The 20855-nt window shown below is 46.5% G+C and overlaps 1 protein-coding gene across 1 annotated transcript in view; it reads right to left on the reverse strand.

Annotated features, from left to right (window-relative positions):
• LOC126519862 (fatty acid synthase-like) overlaps positions 1–20855 on the reverse strand; it is a 191846-nt gene that overhangs the window by 99733 nt on the left and 71258 nt on the right. The gene's annotated exons all lie outside the window — the stretch shown is intronic.

Genomic DNA, 20855 nt, shown 5'->3' on the forward strand with positions numbered 1-20855 from the left:
TCGTACCCTTAATACGTTTGACGCTTGAGGCACCAGGTGGCTTAACTATTTGTCCATATTCACGTTTGGTGACTAAAAAGGAGAGCTACAGCGGAAGTCACATAGGCTAGAATTGGCTTCAACGCTGGGAAATCTACCAGTATGTTCATTTGTCGTGCACGTCAGCAGCAGATCCACTGGTAAGATCTCCTGATGTGGATATCAGTAGCGACATCTCAGCACTAGGGCCATCCACTCTAGGCAATACGGGTATTCATCTGTTCCGGCAGTCGAAATGCATATTGATGGCCACTGAAATACAGACCACGCCATTCCAGTCCCTTCATATGTCTTAAAAAAAATTACGATTGGTGCAGAGATAACGTAAAAAAGGGAAATCCCGCATTGATGACTGGTGTGAGTCAAGGTGCTTTGAGACGCTGAAATGAATTAGGGCCTTTGTATTTTCCGCGTTCTTAATGCACGCGCCCCGTTCTTTTTTTTTTTTTTTTGTGGATGTCTCAGTAACCCGATAACTGTAAACTCAGTTCTTCTAAACAGTCATCTTTCATGCTACGCTCATCAGGTCTGATTGTTTTTTCTGTGCTCGGCTTCAGGTTATCGTAAGGAACGAAACTATAGGATCTGTTTTCAGGTGGTTCAAGAGGCTTGATTTCAATGGTTATAATGTGGTCTTGTTGGTGACATTGATCTTAGAGCAAGCGTAGTTTAAGACGAGGCCGCGGACACAACGAACAGGAGACACAAAGAACATGAATGCACCACGAAGTAACTTCTGCCAATACGAACGTGTCAAATTCACTTGTCATACAGTATCTGCAAAATTCATTTTTCCATATGATGAACAAAGTAGATCAACTGAAGAAGGTTATGACTTCTCTAGGAGAGAAGCTCTTCCAAATTCAGATGTTCCACGCACGCTCATCACTGGCTTATTTGATTTCTCGTTCAATTTTTTTTGTATCGCCAAAGGGCGCCGCTTAAAAAAAAGTGAGGGGCCGCACCAAGGACGACAAAGCAGGGTGATCGCGCAGACTTCGCTTGCTCTCTTGTAAATGGCTCATTCCCAATAACCTGTAAATATATTTCTTACACATGCAACATTTTGGCGGCGGATGCGGGATCTTTGAGACGCAAGGCGGATTTACGCAACGGGCGCTCCTTCATTCCATCTGAAATTCCAGGCTCAAGGCGAGAATGTTTCGCACTCGTCATCAACCATGCACATTGTCACCCTGGCCCAACCACCGTGCAACCGAGGCATCTTTGCCGGCTCCGACAAAACCGCTGTTGAATATTAGTTTCAACTACTGGAACAGGCGAGCGCCCACATTCACTGGGACTAGACTGGCATGCTGTCTAACCTGCTATTCTACCTCACTGGAATGGCACGGGTATGGATTGAGACCCACGAGGAGGAACTCATCAGCTTAAGTATGCAAGCAGAAGTTCAAGGATTTGTTCAGCAGGCGTGCCAGACAGAAACATATTCCATTCCGAGTGCGGACTTGTACTGATTTCTATGTGAGCTACACTCAAGACTTCCGTTCACTATCTCGCAAAGTTGACCCCAAAGAAAAAGGGTACGTGCACCAAAAGCTGCCCAACTCTTCAAGGGAATAGCTGACGCTACATTCCTCCGCCTCGTATTTAGACCTTTATCCATGGCGGAGCGCAAAATTTCCGAATGACGCCGCTTCCAAGGAGCAAAGAGTCGTCGAATACCATTTTTGGGTAAATAATCGTACAAGAACATGGAATTAATGCTTTTGGGGGCATAAGCAAACCATAATGTGACCCCGTCGTTGCCCTTAAACCTTCACCTCGTGTTTTGTAATGTGGGATGTTGACACTCTACTTGAGCGATCGTAAATTGTCTTTTTTTTCACGAATTTGCCGCAATAAAGACTTCACGTACAAAAAACATTGTAGGACCCTATAGTCATCTTGGCTAGTGCCGGTTACGTTTAATAATATGCATATTTTCAACTTCAGCAATATAACGTATGGCGCACACATATTTTATAAAAAAACAAGTACAGAATAATGTTATATTGAATATTTACTATTCACCCATTTCTAAAAATTCTTTAGGACTTGGAAAAAGTGATTGCTTATAATATTGTTTGCAATTCAATATCCAATTAGGGTTTCATTAAATTCTAGTAATTTCTTTCCATAAACACATGCACAAGCAGGCAGGGTGAAGTGATTATTACTGTAGGCTCGCGTATCCCACGTTCCAAATATAAACATGCCTAATGGAAATGGTTCGTTCTTAGTTAACACATGATCAATTACTTTGGTGACCTTTCATATGTGTACACTGCTGGTGGAAATATCCGAATTGATTTAAGAGACTTAAAGAACGTTATAAGTCGCGCTGCGCGCTTATGTATTTGACTAATGGTTTCGTAGAGCTGGGATATGTGGCTTCCAAAGATTCAGTACAATAGACTAGGTGTGTGTGAACAAATATTATCCTGGCAAGCATTAAAAGACCGGCGAAAAAATCTGAGGATGAAATTTTTGACGCTGTTTACTATTCAAAAACCGGGATTGAGAGAGAAAGATATATTAAGTCACCTACTTATACGTCGTTGAGACGCGACCATACGTTGAAAGTCCGCGAGTTTCCTTTCAGGGGTGATGTCTTTAGGTATTCTTTATTGTTCGGTCTATAAGAGGATGGAATTCTGTTTCGCCTGACATTGTTAATATTGAAAACAATGATGCGTTTTATCGCGCTTTATATATGTGATTACTTGTTCCTTCCGGTAAAATGTAATCCCCCTGCTGTAATGCCCGCATGGGCGATGCAGGTATCTAATAAATAAATAAATAAATAATTAAATATACAACAGGAAAATAAAGTGCGTGCTAAAGAACATAGGCAAGAATTCAAGAGTGCCTAACGATATATGGCTCCCGTATATCGCTTTATTGCAGTTCATGTTAGATTCAAAAGCACCCCGCAGATACACAATAAAATGTACTTGGCCCAAATAGGCTAAGCAAAAAAAAATGCCGTACTTACTCGGAAATTTTGCTATCCTGCTATTTTATTTTTCATAGAGTGAAAGGTGCGCAGGTTTTTCTTTTTTTAACAGTGACCTGATTACTGAAAAACCATCTATAACTCTTCATTTACAACAGCGTGTAATTCATGCAACGTGGAAACTGAAAATTAATGCTGTATCATTAGTGTGCGCCTGTTCGTCAGAATATCTAAACATACATGGTAAATCACTGACATATAAGCTGTACATAAGGGGTCCTAGAATAGGGCCCTGTCCTACTCCTGTTAGCATTATTTGTGTTGACAACGTTAAATCTTTTATTACAACAATTTTTCATCGGCAAGAGAGGTAACTTGTTAAAATCGATGAAGATTTGCCTCTGAAGCGGCACTTGTGAGGCTTATGCACAAGACTGTCTTGAGAGGCCGTCCCAAATGCGTTTAAGCCTGAAATGCTTCAAGCTCCCGATGTTGGCATTACATAAGCTCGTTACAGCCCAAGCAAGTTAAAAAAGATATTGCTTCCCAGATATTCCTGTTCCTTCGCGGCGCGTCTGGTGCCGCTCTCACTCCTCGTTCTTGGTTATTTCTACTTCTCTCTTCTCACTTTTCTTTCCGCCACTTTTACTGCACAATAAACCAGTCTCGAAGCGACTTCGAAAGCGCGAAGTTCTTTCGTTTGTGGTTCCTGCGCACGTGGCCTACGCCGTCCTACTCAGTTAACGCGCAGAGAGAAGTTAGCAATCGTCCAAGAGCGACAGTAATCAGAGTCAGCAGAACGGCGCGAGAATTCCGTCATGGACATCATCTATGCACGACATGAATGGCATTCTAATCTAGAAGGGACTTGATGACAGGTCGCCATTTTGTTCAAAATCGTTTCAAAATCCTCCTTTCCAACAACAGGAAGGCCCCTGATCTCAGCGTCCACGCCCATACTTTGCTATCTGAGTTCGATCTGGTCAGCCCTCTATGATTCGAGTTCTTTGCGAAGTTATTGGTTCTCATTTTGGTGTTGGGAACATTGTATCTCGCTTCAGAAGCCGTCGACTTCTTTTTATGAAGTGCTCAAAGCCCTTTTCATGGCCTGCTGAGGCAAGATGTGTGAGGCTGCTGCTTATTAAGGCCCGTAGAAAACTCAATATAAATCACAATCTCGAAGAACTCGTTTCAACACACAACCCACATGCAATTGTGATAACCGAATCCTGGCGCCTCAGTGCGAGCTACGTTACATACATAATTATACCGGCTTACAATATTTTTTGAACAGAGAAAGGCTGTAGTAATTAATTCCTAATTTAAACAGGGTAGCCAACCGCAGATAATCTCGGGTTAACCTCCCTGTCTTTCCTTTGCCTTTCTCTCTCTCTCTCTCTCGTAATTTAAGCCACTCCTGACCGTAAATAAGAGATAGCCAAAGTCTGCGCATCCAGCTCACTATACTTACAGATTCTTTGCGTCTTTATTCTATCTACAGAGCACCCAATTTGGCGCTTTCATCATCATCATCAGCCTGGTTAAGTGCACTGCAGGGCAAAGGCCTCTCCCATACTTCTCCAACTACCCCGGTCATGTACTTATTGTGGCCATGTTGTCCCTGCAAACGTCTTAATTTCATCCGCCCACCTAACTTTCTGCCGCCCCCTTCTACGCTTCCCTTCCCTTGGAATCCAGTCCGTAACCCTTAATGTCCATCGGTTATCTTCCCTCCTGATTACATGTCCGGCCCATGCCCATTTCTTTTTCTTGATTTCAACTAAGATGTCATTTACCCGCGTTTGTTCCCTCACCCAATCTACTCTTTTCTTATCCTTTAACGTTACACCTTTCATTCTTCTTTCCATAGCTCGTTGTGTCGTCCTCAATTTCAGCAGAACCCTTTTCGTAAGCCTCCAGGTTTCTGCCCCGTAGGTGAGTACTGGTAAGACACAGCTGTTATACACTTTCCTCTTGAGGGATAGAGGCAACCTGCTGTTTTATGATTTGAGAATGCCTGCCAAACGCATCCCAGCCCATTCTTATTGTTCTGGTTATTTCAGTCTCATGATCCGGATCCGTGGTCACTACTTGCCCTAAGTTTTGTTCAAATGTTTCGTTCAAATTTTTTGTTCAGTAGTTGGGAACAATCAGCCTCAGTTATCGCTGCGCTGTCGTTATCAGTAAGGACGGTGTTAGGATTATCTTTGGGAGTTATGACACGCCAAAGCGCCGAGGGTTAGTTAACATCGATGACGGGTCCCGTTTATTGCCTGCGCGTGGCTTTGAGTAAACATTGGTATTCGTTGTCACATGCCTTGTACCGTCGCCAGGATTCAGACGATTTATTTCTGTCAGCTTGCTTGAATAATCTTTTTTTCTGGTTGTTTAGGCGATGAAGGTTCTGAGAAAACCAAGGAGCAGTGTTATCAGATATTATGACAATGATTGGGATGTATTTAGTTATTAGATTAGTGAGTTCGTTTTTAAGTAGTAACCAGTTTTCTCCTACTGTCCGCGACAAGTTTTCTCTCAGAAAGTCGACAAAAAAGCGATATTTCATGGTTATTACGATCAAAGTTAGCTCTTTCGTAACACCTAATCTGCTAACTGATAATTTGCCTTTTGATAGGTAAAGGAGCGAAGCGACCAGTTAAAACATTATGAGCGGATAGGCCACTAATATGAGTTATTTCAGAATATATATATGGATTGTTAGGTTCAAATCAAGAATATTGGAATTGTGCGCAAAACATCCCGTCGGGCTTGAAGTAAATAACTCACCCTTATCACCATCAGTTGTTCATTCGAGTATAGTTCAAAGCACAAACTGGGCCCGTCCCGTCGGGCACATCCCGTCGGGCTTTACCAGACCTCGCGTTCGTTTCGAATGTAACCACAGCGCACTGGAAAAACACGCAAGAAGATTTAGGAAGTGACCACATGCTGATCGAGATGACAATAGGCACGGGCCCCAGCGGTCGTGGGACTAACCCTGTAAGCAAAGGCCTTAAACTCAAACTTGTGACGTGGGACATGTTCCGCAAGAAACGAGAAGAAGCGGGGCGAGGCGACGAGCCGATTACGGACATAGACGAATGGACCGAGACGCTCAGAAGGGATGTAGACGCGGCAACGAGCGAAGTTCCGCCCGAGGCGAACCTTGAAATAATTGACAGCAGGCTGCTACACATGTGGGAAGCAAAACGAGCACTTCGAAAGAGATGGAAATATCAAAGACATAATAAGGCTTCGCGCAAACGCATAGCACAATTAGACAAAGAGATCGAAGAACACGCACTCCAGGTATCCAGAGCACAGTGGGAAGACACGTGCAACGGCCTCGAGAGGCAGATGGCGGAGGCGAGCGCTTGGCGCCTCTTTCGACACCTATTAGATCCGGAGGAGACTAGGGCCGCTCAAGGCCGCAAGACTCGTAGACAAGTAAGAGATTACAGAGGTGATAACTTCTTCGACGCAATACGTGATCGTTACTTTAAGGAGGCCGAAAGCATCCAACATGCCGAATACGACGGTGTCGCAAACGAGAAATTGGACGCGGAATTTAGCGAAGCAGAAATTCGGATAGTCCTGTTCGAACTAAACACCCGATCGGCGCCCGGCCCGGACCGGGTTACCAACAATACTCTCCGTAACCTAGACGACGAGTCGATCTCCCGCCACGCGACTTACGTCAACGAGTGCTGGCGAGGGGGCTCCCTTCCCGAAGCGTGGAAACGGGCCCGCGTTATCATGATTCCAAAACCCGGCAAGCAAGTTATGCTCGATGATCTAAGACCGATTTCGCTTACGTCTTGCGTCGGCAAAGTCATGGAACACGCAGTTCTCACCCGCGCGACCGACTTTCTTGAAGATCGTGACGCGTTCCCGCACACCATGCTAGGATTCCGCCGCAACCTCTCCTCACAGGACGTATTGCTTCAGCTTAAACACCAGATCGTAGACGACACTACCAGCTCCACTAAGGCAATCCTCGGCCTAGATATTAAAAAGGCATTTGATAACGTTAAACACGAAGCAATCCTAAAAACAAGGACTTGGCCAAAGAACGTATAATTACGTTAGAGATTTCCTCGCGTGCAGGCGAGCATGCATCGTCGTTGGCGACGAGGAATCACCGGAACTTGAGACGGGTCCGTTCGGCACGCCGCAAGGATCCGTCATATCACCATTACTCTTTAATCTAGTCCTACTCGGTCTACCCGAGAAATTAACAGAAGTAGAAGGATTGCATCATAGTCTATAGGCGGATGACATCACCCTCTGGGTTCCCGGGGGAGGATGTGACGGTCACGTCGAGCGAACGCTACAGGCAGGAGTAGGTGCGGTCCAGAATTACTTGCGTGTAACGGGCCTCGAGTGCTCGGCTACCAAGTCCGAACTTTTAATCTACAAACCCACAAGGAGAGGTCGTAAAATCCTGCGCGACGAAGAACGGGAATACTCCAAAATACGTATTATATTGGCAGATGGTACTCCCGTACCGCACGTAGACAAAATTAGAATCCTGGGGTTACACCTGCAGGCAAATGGCCATAACGGAGAGACGGTGCGAAGACTTCGTCGTTCGGTCGATGACACGATCCGACTCTTGCGTCGCATCACGAATAGAAGCAATGGTATGGGTGAAGACTGTGCGATCCGTCTCGTGCAGGCGTACGCGATAAGCCGCATTACGTATGTTGCCCCCTACCTTAAGTGGATAAGGTGAGAAAAAAACAAGGTCGAATGCATGATACGAAAGGCTTTTAAGAGGGCGGTCGGCGTTCCACTCAACACGAGCACCGACAAGTTTCTGGAGCTCGGGCTTCACAACTCACTTGACGAGTTAATCGAGGCGCACGACATCGCGCAGTACGAACGATTATCTAATTCAAAGACAGGTCGATGCATCCTCGAGGCATTCGGCATCGCGTACCACACTCAGCATGGAGAAAAGATGGCGGTTCAGGCCTCGGTCCGCGACGGCCTGATCATCCCGCCGCTTCCCAAAAACGTGCACCCGACGCACCACGCCGCGAGACGCAACAAACGAGCAAGAGACCTTCAGAAGAAGTTTGGCAACAGCAGCGAGGCGGTGTACGTAGACGCTGCGCGATATGAGGGAGAGAAAATCGCACACGCGATTGCGGTTGTAGACCGCACGGGTAAGTGCCTCGCGAGTGCTACAGTGACCACGGGACACAAGGAGGCGGCAGAAGAAGCCGCAATGATCAGCGACTCGCAGACGGTGACTCGTCATCATCCTCCCAACCCCAAAATTCTACAGTCTTCCTCCTCTGGACCCCGGCACACACCGATGTCCCACTCGCGGGCAACGAGGCGGTCCACTCCACGGCTCGAGGTCTCACACGCCAAGCCGCCGCAGATTATGTGGCCGCCGCCCCCGCCCCCGAGAGCGGGGCATCGGATCTGCCTGATCGGGACACAACAACAGAAATGCGGCAACAAGAATCACAATGGGCGTGGGGCGATCGCCTGACCACGTTCAGAGGCCTCACCCAACACTACAGACTCCAAAGACGCACATTCCCGCCACCACACGACAAGTTAAACAGGAATGAGGCCGTAACTTTACGCTTGCTCCAGACACACAGCTACACTAGCCCCGCGGTCCTACATCACTTCTACCCAGGTTTATATACAATAGATGCCTGTAAAGCTTGCGGACAACGAGCAACTCTGCGACACATGCTCTGGGAATGTGCCGGCAACCACGGTAACGGGACCACATCCGTTCGCGACGCGTCCGTAATCGCGGCCGTTACCACAGTACGGGAAGCCTCGAGCTCGCTCCTCCCCGACGCCGCCCCAGCTGCGGGGGCCGCCGGGGACCTTCTCCATCGGCGTCGCCGCCGCTGGGAGGCGGCTCTGGGCCGTCCGGCAAGCCAAAGATGCCGCCCGAGTCGAAGGACTTCGAGCCGCCACCTGAGGCCACCACAACGAAACTGCCGGCCATTCACTAATAAAGTTTCTTCTCTCTCTCTCTCTCTCTCGGGCTTGAAACTAACTGGGTTACGCTGAAATCTAGTCAGCACTGGAGGAACGCATGGGACTCTGACTGTGTGCTATATGTTGATTGTGTGAACTATGCTATGTCATGAAATTAAAGTCACCAAATATGATTACATTAGGATGTGCAAACCGATCGCTAAGTTCGATAAAAATGCGATGAAATAATGTTGTGAACCCATGAGTGAGGTTCGATTGGCTACAAAAGACACCAACAATTATGTTATTTGGTCTAAATTTAAAACAAGCTTCTACGCATTCAAGGAAAGATATGATGACCACGGGCACTACAATATACTGTCTGTTTATTGCAATATCTAGAAAGGGTGGCCCAGTTTGTGCTTTGAACTATACTCGAATGAACAACTGATGGTGATAAGGGTGAGTTATTTACTTTAAAACGCGGCGGTGACAAACAATCACCAAGCCTGCTTAATTTATTCATGTATGCTCTACATGTTTTTTATTGTAGCATTTTTGAATGCGTTCCCTTCATAACTTTTTTCTTCCTCATACACCTCTAACTACCGTGTACCGCTGCCTATGCCTGTAGCGGATGCGGTCTTAGCAAACTCTTCCTTGCATTATTCCACAAATATTCTAAACGGATCTTGCTTATATCTACTGCGGGCGGGTTGATGCTTCCGTCAAGATTAAATCCAAGCGCTTCTAGTAGATGTACGTTACCTACGGGCCCCACTGGGTGAATTCCCTCGCTTTCCATAGGGATGTGTTCAGTGATCTGCGCATTTTTGGTGCAGCATACAAATGCCTCATATTCTTGCGAATCATCGATTCAGTGTGTCTTTTTCCTTAGGTAACCAGATCGAGCCTCAACTATCAAGGCAGTACATTCGTGTTATCATGTAGATTGTCCGTTCTAATCCTTTTCTTCGCATTCTTGTGATTCTCCGTGATCCTTGTTGAATCCATTCTTTGCATCCAATTTGCTTTCTCTGTTTCTCTCACCTTGTTTCCCATTAACACCTGGTTTTCTATTTATACTTTCAATTACTCTATACTTGGTTGCCAAACTTCTTGACTTCCTCCATTCTGTGTACGCACTTTTCAGGCACAGATACATGTGCACTTTCGCTGCCGAATTATTTTCATCAATCTCCATGAGTCTTCAAAACTAATATTGTTCTGCGTACATCTGTATTTAAAAGAGGTCCACCCATGTCATCCTGCACTGCTTCACGTGTGGTTTCACAGGTTTCACGGCTTCACAGCTGACGGGCCTACCGTTGCTTGGTTAACATCCAACCGCGAAAAGATATCCGATTTTAAGCACAGAATTGCATTTGCGATCGTTAGCGTTGGCACCATTACTCCTTTCCAGATACCACGCAACACCCCCTACTTATTGGGCCTAAAATACTCTATGTTTCATCATTGCTGCTTTCCGCTTTTTCTTTATTTCGAGATTGTCTTTGGGGGTGCTTCAGTAAGTCGTTCCTTATTTTATGTATACACCCACGTATTAATATTTCTTGACAATAGGTATTACTTGCTGCTCAATTGACACCCCGTTATCACCCGTCTTTTCATTAACGCTCATAATTCCCGATTTCTCTGTGCTAAACTTAAGGCCAAGATCTGGCGCTGCGTTGTCGCAGATATTCGCAGCAGTCTGTTAGCCTCTTGCTTTGTCCTCAAGTAGCACTATGTCGTCCCCACAGATCAGTCCAGTGACCTCCTATTACATCATTTGTCCATTACACATGTAAGATAACTGAAACGTCAACGGAATGTTTTTCAAACGTCTTCCTGTGCCCTTAAAGAAGCGTCAACAACAATGGAGACAGAGTGTATCCTTGCTTCCGTACTTGGTGAATTTGCAACACTTCATTACATTTTAGACTTCCTTGTCTCGAAACATCTCTCCAGACAGCCCCACAACTTCATGTATGCATTCGTTCTTAATATGCCATAACAATTCCCACTCTATGTTCTCATGGGCTCCTTCAATATCTATAAAAGCTATCCATAAAAGCACGTTCTCATCTAGTGAAATATCTATCCACTGAGCTAGTAAAAACATGTTATCCTCTAAACGTCTGCCATGTCTGAATCTATCCTGTAGTTACCCTAGTACGTCATTCTTTCCACCCACTTCGACAGCTTTAATTTTGTGGCTTTGATTATTTACTCATTTGATTATTTGCTTCGCTATCCCCATCCCCGTCCTTTCTGTATGTCGATCACCCCACCCATTACCACGACTAGGTGCCTTTCCTCCATTGTGTCCCACACGTGTTGCTTGGCTTTTGCTATCACTTCCCTAATCGGTTTCCCGGCAGCTCGCTAATCTGGAGCCCTTCGCCCGTACCTACGCTCTATGTTATTACCGGCTCTACGCATGCTTGAATTTCTAACAAGAATAACTCGACGCTTTTCCTCCTTATCGTCGCCGAAAGCTGTGCCTGCGGCCATCTTAGCGAAGCATAGAATAACCGGTTAGAAAGATAAGCATGACGCCAGGTGGCCAGAAAACGCTGTTATGGTACCGCTGCCATGGCGTGTCCACACAGTCGGTGCGCCGAGCGCATTTCTATTCGGGTACCCGCTTTAGAGCGCGGCTCTTAAGCGTCCGTTCCTGGGTTTAGCGTCGGCGTGCCTTGGAGTCGGCTTAACAGAGCGAACGAGAAGAGCGAAGGATAAAAGTGCAATCGCGGAGCGCAGCGGAGGATGAAAAGCGAAGAGAGCGTGAGGAACAAAACGGAGGAGGGTGCTACAATGAAAGCACAAGGAGGAAAGTCGAGGAGGAGGGTATGGCGAAAACGTGAGAAGAAACGCGTAGTGCCGTCTGCCGTGAAGATGGCTCCGAGATGGCGCCAGAGTAGCGCGCGTGGCCTTTTCACAGACGGCTTGCGGCAAACATAAAATAGAACAGTTCGATATCGAAAGATACCGCGGTGCTTTGGTGCGGGCAAGGGCTGAAAGGCTGATAATGGGAGAAGTACCGTCGAAAAGAGCGTTAGGCTCAGAAAAGTGGCATGCGCGCCGCAGTCAGATAGCGGAAATCGAATATTGCGGAAATGTTAGCGACGCAGCAGAAGATATCGAGCGTGCTTTTTTCGAGCACTACAGTGGTTTATTCACTTACTGCGCAGTCGACATTGATCGTTTTAAAAAGGACTTTTTGTCGCTGATGCCAAGGCAAGATGAAAGTACGAAAGAAATATTGGAGGAACGAATTTTGGAAGAGAAAGTGAAAAGTGCTATTGAAAGTATGCAACCGGGGAAGTCCCCTGGCCCTGATGGCCTAACCTCAGCCTTTTATAAATATTTCAAAGGTGCGATCTCACCAGCCTTAGCGGATGTATATAACGAAGCATTCCAGCTCAAAGTACTACCCCCGTTTTTCTCATCTTCCCACACTATTCTTATACCCAAGTCAGAAGATCCCGTTGCATTGCGAAGAGTAACTTCTTACCGCCCAATTTTTCTCACTAACGGAGACTATAAGATAATGATGAAAATCTTAGCAAAGAGGTTGCAGACTGTCATTGCGAAGCTTGTGGGGCCGCATCAAACGTGTGGCATTAAAGGCCGAACTATCTTCTCAAATATACACGTAGCACGCAGTATCCTCGAATGTTGCGATGCCATGGGTGCACGAGTGGCAATGCTCCAAATTGATCTCGAGAAAGCGTTTGACCGGGTGCCTCACGACATTCTTTTGTGCATTCTAGATTATGTGAATTTGGGTAGAATAATTAGAGAGGGGGTTGCCATGGCGTACCGGGACTGCTCGACGCGGCTTATTGTCAACAAGGTGGTGGGAGCGCGAATCCAAGTTAAGCGTTCGGTGCGTCAGGGCTGCCCTCTCTCGCCGCTGTTGTTTTGCTTGTATATTGAGTCTTTTTGTTTGAGTGTCATGGAGAATGACTGTGTCCGCGGGTTTAAACTGCACGAGGTTGAAGTCCGCCTGTTGGCTTATGCAGACGATATGGCTGTGTTTTGCACTGATTCGGACAGTATAACGCAGGCTGTCAAATGCGTTAAAAGTTTTTGTGCTGTAAGCGGCAGCGCGGTGAACTGGGGTAAGTGCCTGGGATTCTGGCACAGGGATTGGAGTGGGGCCCCAGACACGTTTGCCAACATGTGTTTAGTTACGACTCCGGTGAAATACTTGGGTGTTCCCCTTCAGTGCTACAAAGACAGTGAGTCGTACTGGAGGAGTGAAGTGGATAACCTTCGGGACAGGGTACACAAATGGAATGGCTGGAATTGGTCTATGTTTTCCAGAGCCACAATCTGCAACATATTTTTAGTGAGCAACCTTTGGTGCATCCTCCAAGTCTTGCATTGCTCAAGGGTAAACATCCCAAAAATTCACCGGGTGTTCGCAGTGTTTGTGTGGGCATCGTCTTGGGAGAGATCAAGTCGCACCAATTTGTTTCTTCGAGTTCGAAATGGAGGACTTGGATTGTCACATTTGTTTTTGAGACAGGTAGTCAATCGCATTTTTTTCTTCAGGGACGCAAAAAAAAAAAAACCGTTTTATACACTGTCTGCCAACTTCGCCTGGGCAAACACTTGCCCGAAATGGTTGTCTCAGCGGGCAGTTTGCCAGGGGGTGTTTATGGTTTTCTACGTGAAGTTGTGGTTTCATGCAGGTTTTTGTCAGCGCGTTTTTCACTTCAATATTTGAGTGACGTCAACCGGAAAAAACTGTACAAGGACCTGTGTGATGTTCTTCCCGTGCCTTTATATCGGTCTCTCTACAGAGCTAGCCATGGGCACAATGTTCCGAAGCGCGTTAAGGTGATGCTGGTACCTTCAGGCGCTAAGACGTTCTTTTTTAAATTGCACTCCGGAACGCTGACTGTCAAACCGTGGCTGGCTGAAAGAGGTTTCTTTGTTCCTTGGGGCACTCATTGTACAATTTGCAAGCAGGAGGAGACAATTGAACATGTTTTTCTGCATTGCTGGGATGCCGTTTTCCTCTGGGATGTGCTCCAGCGCACAATCAAGAAAGATTTCCCCCTAGAAGCGTATGGGATTCGCTACTTGCCAATAGAAAGTGATGATGGTACCCCATTCGATGTGATCATGCTTATTGCCCTGCATAGCATTTGGAAATGTAGAATGGCGGAAAGGCACACCGATCTCGATGCAAGAGCGGCTCGCCAGTATTTCAAAGAAAGCATACGGAACTTTGTAGAGGAACAAAAGTTGCTGGAGTGCATCCCAGAGTGGTTGCCACGTGTGGAATTATTATTGGCGATAAGGGAATTTTAGCACAAGCGCAGCCGCACAAGTTCTGCGGTCGTTTCAAACATATTGTGAGTGTGCCTTTTGGTTATTTGTGAATGTGTATTTTTTATCCGGGCCAATGACCGGCAATAAAGAAAAGAAAAAAAAAGAGGCAAGCGCGTTCAACGATACTGTATAGAAAAGGTCGGTTTACGGCGGCTGCTTTCAATGGCGCCGGCGCGCCGCCCAGGCGCTCTCTCGTGATCTCCCGATTAGCGAGGCAGTCGCTCCGTTTGCAACGTGCCGCACAAGACACATTGTCCGCGTCAGCCAATATATCGCGAAAAAAAAAAAACGTACAGTTCTGCGTTCCAAGTTTGCATTAAGGAATATCGTAATCCTGTGTGTGTGTTTTTTTTTCTTTGCCTGCCTGGTACACGCGGCGAAGCACGCGAATCGTGAGCTAGTTTTGAGAAACGCACAGCGACTACACACTGTTGCGATGACAATTGCACGCCATCAAAATACGAAGCTTTATGTGCACTGCCGCTTTGTTCCATTCCAGCTGCGCGTATGTGCGGAGACATGCCAGAGAGAATAACCTTTAAAGCAATGGAATGAGTAAAGAGTTTCTCGTGGGGTCACCGCCATGTAGGTTATGCCCTAGAATCTGCCTCATGCCGGTAAATCTACAGAATATTTATTTTGAATCAATATTTATGAATGTGAACACCTTATGACAAATTTTCGTGTACTACTGATAGATTGCTTGATTGGGCGATATACGCCTTGGTGTATACTAGCAACAGCTATGAATTTCCTGTCAGTGTGTTTTTTTATGTTTAAGAGCATGCGAGAACCCACTGTATCACACACACACACACACGCACACGCACACGCACGCACGCACGCACACACACACACACACACACACACACACACACACACACACACACACCCACACCCACACACACACACACGCACACACACGCACGCACACGCACACACACACACACACACACACACGCACACGCACACGCACACACACACACACGCGCACACACACACACACACACACGCACGCATGCACGCCCACACAAGGAAAAGTGTCCACTGCTTAGCCTACACGTTTCCAGGCGTAGGGTGAGCGCGCGCAAAGAGGGCAAGCCATTTCATGCGCGTCGAAATGCGATCTGTCAGCTCACCCACACAGACCAATCACAGCACGCAGTTCTTCGTGCGCATAGACAATGGAGAGCTTAACTACAGTGCTCGCCGTTGAATCCCCCATGCGGTGGCTGTGTCAAGCTGCGCAGAAAACTTCAATGTTCCCACAATGCTGTTTGCGCCACAGGCGGCGCTCATGTTTGTAAAGCCTGCGGTTCGTCTTCTGCCTTCATAATGTAAAATACTGGAGCGCATCATAGCGTCCACTATGACAAAGTTTCCTTGTTGATATGCAAGTCTTTCCGCCATGTCCACACGGTTTTCGTGAAGGGCTATCTGCGGTCAGACGTTATCTACAGTGGTCCATTTCTTATTTCTGCGCACTTGTTCTGGAGAAGGCTGGTCAATTTGAAGCATTAGTTTTGGATTTTACTATAGCATTCGACCTTGTAGGATATGATAACATGATTCACAAACTTGACTTTGTTGAACTACGACAATACCTGATATCTTTAATCAAGAAGGCGACCGACTGGTTGAGTAGCGCACTGTGGTATTAAAAATACAAACACGAATGAGGTGCCCCTGAAAGGTGGTCCTACGTTTCGATAGGACTGACTATCTTCGTAAAAGGTGGGTTTATTGCCCTCAGAGGGTTATTTTTAACATTTTAGTAGGGTGACGTCACGTGCGGTCGTTGTCGGCGGCAGCTGGCTTCAAAGTAAGCGAATGAAAAGAAAATGAGCGCCATGTCATTTGACGTCTCTGTTTGATATGACAATAGGGCTAGTACGATGGAGATGTGCGCGGAAGCGTGGAACAAACTATTGTCACGTGGTAGTGACGTTTAAGAAGGCAGGAAAACTGTGATTAACGAAACGAGCGTCTTATTGGGCGAACTTGTGCCCTCAAAAACAGGTTACACTCAAAGAACAACGGTAGCGGCGAACACACTCGGCGATCGTCGAAAATCTGATCAGCGGGTCAAGCGCGTCGGCTTTGATAGATCAGTCGTCGAATGTTCCAGAGTAACCGCTGGCACCCGCGTGTCTTCCACAAAGTTCTACACTATTCGCGTCGCACATACATGCAATCAGATTACACAAGTTGCGGTGAAAGACCGTGGACGGAACCATCGATAACATTCCAGAAACTTCTTTTACGTGCAGGCGCGTCCTGCGCTGTGCGATAACATTTGTTAGGCGGTGAGAAGTGGTCGCCCGATAAAGAAGTACACGTGTCACTATTAAATTTATTGCTAGGTTAGGGAAAGGGAAGAGCTGGACGTTAAGGAATAGTTGGGCTTCAGAATTGAGGTTAGCTATTGGTATGACGTAATTGTGTGCCTTTGGTAGTTATGAGAATTGCAAGCTTAAGTTACGGTTTTTTGCGATTCAAGGTTGCCACGTGCCAAATTGATCCCCGTTGGAACTACGTATTTCAACTTCCATATGACGTGTGATTCCGTTTTTTATTTAAATTAAATTATGGGGTTTTACGTGCCAAAACCACTTTCTGATTATGAGGCACGCCGTAGTGGAGGACTCCGGAAATTTCGACCACCTGGGGTTCTTTAACGTGCACCTAAATCTAAGTACACGGGTGTTTTTCGCATTTCGCCCCCATCGAAATGCGGCCGCCGTGGCCGGGATTCGATCCCGCGACCTCGTGCTCAGCAGCCTAACACCATAGCCACTGAGCAACCACGGCGGGTCGTTTTTTATTTATTTGTGGCATAGAGGTTAGTATAAGGAACGACGATAACACGCAAGCGAGAGCAGTACGTGGATGAAACTGGCAATACAGAAGACTGCACAATGATCGCAATGTCACAAACGCTGTCTCTCGTCCATAAATTCTTTTTTGAGGCACACTTCTGTTTCGTCCATTGTGTAAGCGCTGACTTTCGCATCAGACCTTACTCATTTCTGCTTAGCCATACGAATAACGATGAAACAAATGCCTGCTGTAAAGATATAGTCTGAAAAATCCGGATGAGCATAAATATGCTGGTAGTGAAACACCACGAATACTCACTGAAGAACATGTGTTTGCTGGTGGAAGTTGGGTTGCTTTGTAAACGCTGACGACAATTTTGGTTCTGGACAACTGCAAAGCACCGCGGGTGCAATGCGATAATATAGTGTCACCTTTAAGAGTAGTCCTAACAAAGGCATCCGTTATCCGGCGCCGTGTTATGCACTCTTAAGAACGGTTGATATGTGCCGGGAGTTAATTTCTATATCCGTGATATGACAAGCTCTAATGCTTCATATGGATACCTGGAAGAGGAGCTTGTTCAATATTCAGACTCACCAAGCGATAGAAAAAAAAAATGTTTCGAGGGGCAGACCTCTGCATTTCAATGGTGTTTGTAAGTGTGTAAATCTTAAAGCCTATAGCCATTTCCTGCCGGGTCTTCCCGTAGGTATACGCGACTTCTGGTTAAAGGCACGCGCTGCGAATCCCCTCCTTTTTTACATGTATCTTTCAACGTATCCCTTCAGCATTTCATTGAACTGATCTGGCAGTTTGCTTACTGAAGTACGTTTGATCGCTTTGGGGCGTTGATACATTACGGTTATACCCACTTTCAGAAGAAAAACGCAGTGCCTTTCATCCCTCTCGTTGCAGCGCAATGGTAACGTGGGCTTCTTCAATGGCAACAATTCTACAAATGGACCACTAGCGATGCACAACATTTCTTGGCGGAAATACGTCCGTGTTATATCTGTTGTCCGTGCATATCGGAATAGGAACGTGTCTCGTAAAAACAGTGATCAGCAAATTAACTGAAGCGTTCGCGAAGCCGAAGCGGCGAAGCGCCAAACGCCTTTCGGTTGTACTTCAATTTTCATTCAGTCCCGAGCGAACCTTGTAGCGATATCGTTTTTTTTTTTTTGCCATTCACAGGCTGTGTTTTATTGTGATATTTTTCGAGGCGAATGTGCTTTAATAATTAGGCCGTGCAGACCAGTAATAAAACACTTGGAAATTGGTAGCGCGCGTACACGTTGAGGCAAGAGAAGCCGCGCTTCTGCAAAGGTATGAAAGTATGCTCCACCATTTTCAGTGCTCACCTATACTATGGACGTTTCTTCCTTCAATGTAGTGAATGCTGTAAGTGTGCATCTGAGCAATACGTGAGTGAGCATCGACATGCAGTAGACCACTTCGGTCCATGCCGACGCGACAATTGCCGCTATGACAGGGGCGCACACTTCAATGAAAATGATGTATTGAAGCGGCTGTGCGCGTTAAATAGCTCTCAGCTAAATTGTTCGAGTAGAATCGACGTAAAGTTCAGATAAAATGATATTCCGAAGTGGAAAAATCTGGAAAAATAATCCAGCACAAGTTTTCGTTGTGGCGCCAGTGATTATCAATAGAAATCCAATTCTGAGCGTTGCGGAAGAGTTTCTGGTTGCTATGCCAGGGTACCCGGGATTGGACACTGTGTACTTCCACTATGTCATTGCCAGTTATTTTACTGACACGAACCTGTTTTACGCAAGGCATCACCGAAAATCTGTTTCATGTGCGTGCTAGATGCGGTATCATCAAGCAAATTCTCGAGATGCCGGTACATTGCTGTTTTGCTCAAACCTAATATTTAGGGAAGTAGGCATAAGAAAATTTTCTTTTTTTTGGAATCGTGCTGTTGATGAGGTGCATTTGTTGCAAGTTAAAGATTCAGGCATCATTTGTTTTATCATTAGTAAATGGTCAGCATGGACACCTACGTTGGCAGTGAAGACGGCAGTACTTGGAAGTGTCGACGTGCCTTTTCTAGGGCGGTCGTGACACTTTTTACAGCGTAGCTGTACACCTTTACCTTCCAAGGAACACCTCTACCGTCCAACCAAGGAAACTCCCCATATGTGGGCCGACAGACAGACAGACAGACAGACAGACAGACAGACAGACAGACAGACAGACAGACAGACAGACAGACAGACAGACAGACAGACAGACAGACACAGACAGACAGACAGACACAGACAGACAGACAGACAGACAGACAGACAGACAGACAGACAGACAGACAGACAGACAGACAGACACAGACAGACAGACACAGACAGACAGACAGACAGACAGACACAGACAGACAGACAGACAGACAGACAGACAGACAGACAGACAGACAGACAGACAGACAGACAGACAGACAGACAGATAGATAGATAGATAGATAGATAGATAGATAGATAGATAGATAGATAGATAGATAGATAGATAGATAGATAGATAGATAGATAGATAGATAGATAGATAGATAGATAGATAGATAGATAGATAGATAGATAGATAGATAGTGCAATGCCGGGCCGACCCGCGGTGGAAGTGAAGCAGGCGTTAAGCATGCATTCACCATACGTAGGCCGATCCAGAAGATGGTGAAATGCAGGGCCGACCCACGGCGGAGGTGCAGTTCGCCATTAGGAGCCCACATGCACATCTTCGCTTGTCATCCTTGTTAAAGAGTGGAAGGGCCCTGAGTTTTTACGTTGAAGCTGTATACCTCTACCGTCCAAGGAAATTTTCATGTCGTTGGTGTGGTAAGCAAAAGACTCCTCATACGTGGGCCAATCCCGGAGACAATACAATGCAGGTCGACCCGCGGCGGAAGTGAAGCAGGCGTTAAGCACTCCCCATACATGGACGGATCCCGAAGATAGTGCAATGCCGTGCCGACCCGCGGCGGAGATTAACCGGACGTTAAGCACTCGCCATGCGTGGCCCGATCCCGAAGATCGTGAAATAGCGGCCTGACCCGCAGCGGAGGTGAAGCAGGCGTTAGACAGTCGCCATACGTGGACCAATCCCGAAGATAGTGAAATAACGGCCTCACCTGCGGCTGAGGTGAAGCAGGCGTTAGACAGTCCCCATACGTGGGCCGATCCCAAAGATTATGCAATACAGGGCCGACCCGCGGTGGAGGTGCAGTTCGCCATTAAGGGGTCCACATACATAGCTTCGCTGGTCATCCTCCTTTACAGAGTGGAAGGGCACTGAGTTTTTTTCGAAGGTGATCCCCTGCAGCCATCACCACTAGATGGCAGCGATACCTTAACCACAGAGTGGTTAAGGTATGCGCCGGTATCCGACAGTGTCATCACACACGCCGTCCCCGTCGCGTCGGATATGCCTATGACAGCTGATTAGCCTCCAGGATGCTGGCCACGCTGCACCACAGCAAAAGCTTGGCGTGCTCGCTATCGCTGAGATTCCTTTGCCCTCCGAGCGAGACTCCTTGTTGATAAAATGCCGTGAATATTTATGCAGTTGCACTCGCAGATGTGCAACAAAGCTGCAAACTTTTCCTAGAAAATACACCTTTCACTATATTGTTCGCTGCAATTCGTCTAAAAGGAGGGTCAAAGACTACTTTCTCATGTTGCGCACGTTACTAAATACTTGATTTGGCTTACCTGTAATGGCGTAGGCG

The sequence above is a fragment of the Dermacentor andersoni genome, chromosome 8 (genome assembly GCF_023375885.2).
Source record: "Dermacentor andersoni chromosome 8, qqDerAnde1_hic_scaffold, whole genome shotgun sequence".
NCBI classification, from domain to species: Eukaryota; Metazoa; Arthropoda; class Arachnida; order Ixodida; family Ixodidae; genus Dermacentor; species Dermacentor andersoni.